The sequence below is a fragment of the Pteropus vampyrus genome, unplaced genomic scaffold (genome assembly GCF_000151845.1).
Source record: "Pteropus vampyrus isolate Shadow unplaced genomic scaffold, Pvam_2.0 Scaffold5, whole genome shotgun sequence".
NCBI lineage: Eukaryota > Metazoa > Chordata > Mammalia > Chiroptera > Pteropodidae > Pteropus > Pteropus vampyrus.
The window spans coordinates 8,361,480-8,367,479 of NW_011888786.1; the positions used below are offsets into that span (position 1 = coordinate 8,361,480).

General features: G+C 40.3%; 1 long non-coding RNA gene across 4 annotated transcripts in view; it reads left to right on the forward strand.

Moving 5' to 3' along the window:
• LOC105295580 overlaps window positions 1–6,000 on the forward strand; it is a 31,617-nt gene that overhangs the window by 10,668 nt on the left and 14,949 nt on the right. For 2 of the 4 annotated variants that reach the window (XR_896168.2, XR_002781877.1), the window contains exon 4: window positions 4,840–5,984. The exons of 1 other annotated variant lie outside the window; for it this stretch is intronic. This is a non-coding gene — a long non-coding RNA (uncharacterized LOC105295580). Of the gene's footprint in view, window positions 1–4,839; window positions 5,994–6,000 lie in introns of all 4 variants that reach the window. One more of the 4 variants, XR_002781875.1, reaches the window with a different exon arrangement.

Genomic DNA, 6,000 nt, shown 5'->3' on the forward strand with positions numbered 1-6,000 from the left:
AGTGTCCAAAGGTATGTGAAAAGTGGTCCAGGAGGAGGGAAGTGAACGAGCAATAATGTGGAGAAAAAAACAAGCCTGATCAGCCTCTCTGTGGAAGGCTATAAAGGCCCGTTTGAACTTGAATAGTCAGATTGTGAAAGCAGTCACAAATGCTTCCCCCTCCTGGTATCTATAGCCATAGGTAATTCTTTTCCACAATGATGCGGAACTTGGTCATGCAACTTGCTTTGACCAGTGGGATGACTGGTAGCAAACATGATTCAGCTGGACTCATGAAAAGGGCTTGCACATTTAGGCAGACCTTAATGTTGCACTTGGAGCCTTTCTGCTGCCATAAGAACAAGCTTGCTCTAGCCAGTTCAGTGTTGATGAGAAACATGTGGTCCAGCGCTCTTCCCCCTCCCCAGTCAACAGTCAGCACTGTCAGGGGAACAGCAACCTAGCTCCCTGCAGCTGACCACAGATGCAAGAGTGAGCCCAGTCAAGATTAGCAAAAGAATGACCCAGCTGGGCCCAACCCAAATCATAACCCACAGAACCGTGAGCAAAATAAATGGTTGTCATTTTTAAGCCACTACATTTTGGGGTGGTTTGTTAATGCAGCAAAAGTTAGCCAATAATGGAGAGCCATTGAAAGGTGGGTGCAGGTGAGGGACGTAAGCAGATATATATGCTGTCCAGATGGATGCGCACTTGGGAAACTGGAGGCACACCATAAATACTAGATTAAGTAAAATAATTATTAATGTAAATTTGCTTCAAAAGGAAATAAGTTGACGAGTAATTATTGAGTGCAGAAGGTTGCAATTCACGATATCCTATACTCCTGCTATTTAAGACGTTGTCTGTGGACCAAAGGTATCATGACCTGGAGCTTATTTGAAATATGGAATTTGGGCTCCACCCCAGATCCACTGAATCTGAATATGAATTTCAACAACATCCCCAGGTGATTCATTGGCACTAAGTTTGAGAAGCACTGTCCTATCCTAAAAATGCAAACTGCATCCGCACTGAGCACTCACCTAGTCTTTTGAATTCTGGTCAGACCAGATTTTTTTTTTTTTTTACTACTTTAGATGCATCAGTATAACTTCCTTCCTACCTGCTTTCTATCATAGCTTTAGTAAAAGCAAAGACAAAAAACAACCTTTATCTTTTGAAGTATTATCAAGAAACTCTGTTGGGGATGGGGGCGGTTTCCTGGGAACTTTGAGTAGGGCCCAGTAAATGAAACTGCTTTCATCCAGGTTTTGAACCACTTAAGAAATAAGACAAAGGATAAGGCAAAAGCCAAAATATCATCTTTATCACTGATGAAATCTAAGTTAGAGACGTTGTTGAATGGCTTCTTACACAGCGCCCAGAATTAACTAGACTTATCCATCATCAACGCTGGCACAGGGTGGTCTTACTGCTGCTTTCCCCAGAGAGAGGGAAGAAGAAAGGCCTAGCTGGGGGGAAGTATGGGGGAGGCAGGAGTGAGTGAGGGTCTTGGGGGACCCAGGAGGAAACATTGGGAACGGGGATAGATACGTGCGTGGTGGTGGTAAGAGAGGCGTGTTCTATAAAACGTGGTCATCTCAATCGCTTAGGAGTTTCTTAAAAGCCAGATTCTTTAGAAACGATCTTTAAAGATGATTGATTAATGGCATGATCATCTGTTAAGATGAATAATCAAGATTGTAATTTGTGGGATTTTTTAAACATGAGATTAGAGTTTAGGCTAAATGGTATTGGTAACAAAGAGCATGTTTGAAAGTTTATGAACAGGAATAGTGCCCAAACTGAGGTGAAAGAAAAGCAATTTAGAATTTTTTTAAAATGTTAATGAAAATTGGTATTTGGCCCAGGAGTGGGGAGAACATTCAAACACTTTCATGTTACCCCATGGCCTTGAGTCGCCCTAAGACACTCTACTATTATTTTTTTAGCTTATGTCTAGCTTAATATGCAATTACAGTATGCAAACTGTATCCGCACTGGATGAACTCATGTTTTTACCTATTTTGTCATAACCTACTCTACTGTTGTTATTAATAATGATCATGATAACAATGGTTAAGGTCTTTGAGCAGTTACTGTATGCCTAGTACTGAACTATGAGAACAGATTTTATTTAAGTCTCGTAACAAGTCAGCGAGGTCGATATTTTCATTTCTAGTGTTCTCATCTAATGGATGAGGAAATCAAGACTTAGAAGGGTTAATAACTCATCCAAAGTCACACAACCGGTAATCTACAGACTGAGGGTTCCAACACAGGCAGGTCACTAGTTCTTTCTTTCAACCCTGTCCCTTGTTATCCTTGTTGTATGGTCATCCGTAGTCATCACTTTATATTTAAATCTTGATTATTCCTATTTCAAGTGTTAACACATTTTTGTTATATTTCTAAAAATTTAGAAACTACACATACAAAAAAGAAAAGAATCATCTATAATTTCCCAGAGGGAAAACTACTGTGAAAATTGTGGTGTATATCCATCTAGTCTGTCTTCTGTTCACGTTTATTGGGTCTTGTGTTGTTGTTATAGTTTTTTTTTTTTTTTAAAAAGGAACATTGTATATATGCTTTTACTGGCATTTTACACTCAACAATACATTATAAACATTTTCCACATCATTCTAAACCACGTATTCTTCTAAAACACCATTTTTTTTTAATTGCATTGTATTCTGTTGTATGAATCCATCATAATGTATTTAACCAATCTCCTATTATGGCTTATTTGAGCTGTTAAAATATTTTCACTATTATAAACAATTCTGTAATGAGATTTTTATTTGCACTCATCCTTATTTCAGACACTACTTTTTGCCTAATCCAAAGCCCTTTATTCTCCCCTTTTCTCTCCTAAAGAAACCTCTATTTTTAAAGGTTAGAAGAGCGAGGTCCTGTGGTCTCGACATTTCTCAGCCCCTGTTGCAGTTATGTGTGGCCATGTGACTTGTTCTAGACAATAAAACATCTGCGTGAAAGTTACATGTGCCATTTCCTAGTCAAAGCTTAAAGAAGCAGCTGTGCTCTTCCATTCCCTCTGTACCCATCCACTAGAGCAATACAGCTGCAACTATGCCATGCCCCTAGAGGATGGCAGTATTACTCAGGGAGAGAGAGAGACTATAAGGAATTGGCTCACATAATTATGGAGGCTGAAAGTCTGAGATCTGCAGCTGGCAAGCTGGAGACCCAGGAAAGCCAATGGTTTAGTTCCAGTCTGAGTCTGAAGGCCTGAAAAAGAATCAGGAGAGCTAATGGTATAAATTCTAGTCCGAATCTGAGTCCAAAGACAGGAGAAGACCTATATCTCGGCTCAAAGACAGATGGGCAGAGAGAAGAAGTTCTTTTTCACTCGGCCTTTTGTTTTATTCAGGCCTTCAAGGGATTGGATCAGGCAGGACCACAATGGGGTGGCTGGAGGAGGGCGATCTTTACTTACTCTACTGATTCAGATGTTAATCTCATCTAGAAACCTCAGACAGCCACACTCAGAAATAATATTTTACCAAATCTCTGGGCACTGAGTGCCCTGGTCCACTTGACACATAAAACTAACCATCAAAGTGGCTGAGTCACAAGATGAAAGGAGTCCAGGTGATTTCATTGCCAATTGGAGGAGAAATACTTGCCGGACAGAATATCTTCCTTGGACTCTTCTGTGGGTAAAAAAAATAAACCAATTATGTCGGAGCTGTAAGGCAGATATTTCTGCTGTGACATGGAATAGACATAGAAAAAATACACATTCAGCAAAATTATACATTCAGAATAACGCTTTTAGGAATATTAGGATCATAATCAGAGCACTAAAAATTTATGTAACTTTGTAACTAGAGCACTAACAAAAACTGTAATTGGTACCTTGAGAGACAGCTCGGACAGTCCGGGCAGGAAGCTCAGCATGTCTGGAGCTTGCCTCAAGGCTATTAAAATGCTATTAAAAAACAATTGTGGGAAATTATAGAGATGGAGAACAGATTAGCTGTTGCTAAGGGTTAGGGATGGTGATGGAAGTGGTGGGCATGGCTGTGAAGAGATAGCAAAAGAGGGCCTTATGGTGCTGGAACAGATCTGTAGCTTAGCTGTGGTCGTGGTTATACTAATCTGCACATGTGATAAAATTACATGGAACTACACACCCATACAGACACACATACGCGCACACATGCAATGCTTGTAAAACTGGTGAAATCTGAATAAGCCCTGTGAATTGTACCAATGACCAGTGTCAATTTCCTGGCTTTGATATTGTACTATAGTTAGGCAAGTTGTTACCACTGGGGAAACTGGGCACAGGGTATATAGAGCATCCCCGTGCATTTTTTTTTTGGGGGGGGGTACGGGAATTTCCTGCAAATCTATAATTATTTCAAAATCAAAAGTTTGAAAAATGAGTAGAAATGTCTGTGGTTGTAGAAACCATATACATGGAAATGAAGTTCAGAGCCCTAGGCGGCCAAAGGAAGAAGTGAAGCCAGCCCTGAGCAGAGCAGGAAGTATACCTGCCTGGGGAGAAAGCCCAAGGTGTTACACTTATTTTTGTTTTCTTAACCAATACCTGAAAGGGCTCTTGCCTGTGTATCAGCCAAGCTGAGAGCCTGTCCCTTCAGAATTCTACACCTGCTCTTCAAGGTTTGTTTTTCTTTCAAAGTATATTCATGTTTTAAATTTGATTTGTTTTCTGCCTTTGTTTAGGATCTACCTGGCCATTTAGAAAGATATACTTGATTGCATGTGGGACATTTTCAAAATGTCAGCCATAAAATATAGTTAAGGGAAAGAGTTTTCTGGGAGGGTTTGAATGGTATGAACAGACCTGCCCTTTGTGATATTCAGGTGTATTTCCGGGATCCCGTTCCCAGAGTCTGAATCATTGGTCTGGGAATGACATCCAGCAATATGCAATGTAACAGGCCCCCCCGGCGATGTGGATGCTGCCTACCTGAGGATCACCCTTTGAAAAACACAGGCTTTAATCCTCACCAAGGAGGAGTCTGGCCCACAAGCTTTTAAGTATTTAGCTGAGTTCGTGCTGAAATAGTGCAATTTGGCTGAATAGTGAGCTGTGGAACAGATGAGAAGAGGCAGTGCTTCAAAGACATGCTGAGCAAACTGAAAAGCAAGTTAAAGCACCGTGACATTGCTTCCAAAGCCGGGGATTGACAGCAGCTGACAGTCATGCTGGTACCAGTGTCACCTCTGAATACAAAGAACATTGGGTATTTTGACTTATTTCAGCAGGGATAAAATGTTAGGGAGGGAAATATTCCCCTAACGAGTTTCCTCCTCTGAAGCATCACTGTAGAATAATAATGCCTTATATTCATGTATCAGCCTTCCAATCACCAACTTATTTGAAACCATCACAAGAGAGACTTTTTAAATCATCTGCCCTGAGGCAAATGGTACATTTCTCGAAATTCCTTGAACGTTGAAAAAATGTACTTTTGAAAAACACATTCCAAGTTCTTTACAGCTGAGAAACATTTCCTTCTCACAATGTTAGAAGATGTCCGGCTGAAATAAAAGTGAATACAACTGGAGGCAGAAAGCTGGTTAGCAGATGCTTAAGATATCAAGGAAAATTCTATACCTGTGTGACACTGTAGCATCTGGATTTATAAAAATTATGAGACCTGTGATTTGCCAAACATTGTCCTAAAAATTCATTGAAGAACACCCCTCTTCTTACACTCTTGGAGACTCTGAGGGCTGCCTGGTCCGTTTTTAGAACTTGGGTTTGGAATAGTCTTGACTTCTCAAGGACAAGGACTGTAGTCTGTTGATTTTGTATATTCCACTTTTAGTACATTATCCAGTATATAAAAGATATTCGATAATGTTGAAAGAATGGAATATTTTTTCCAGAATGAACCTACAATGAAGGGGATAGATTGGGGTAAAAGGAGGGGAGGGAAAGGGTACCTCCTGGCCTTTTCCTTTTTGCTAATAATTTGTTCAGATCCAAAGAGTTAACGGAGGTAAATGAGGTGCTGA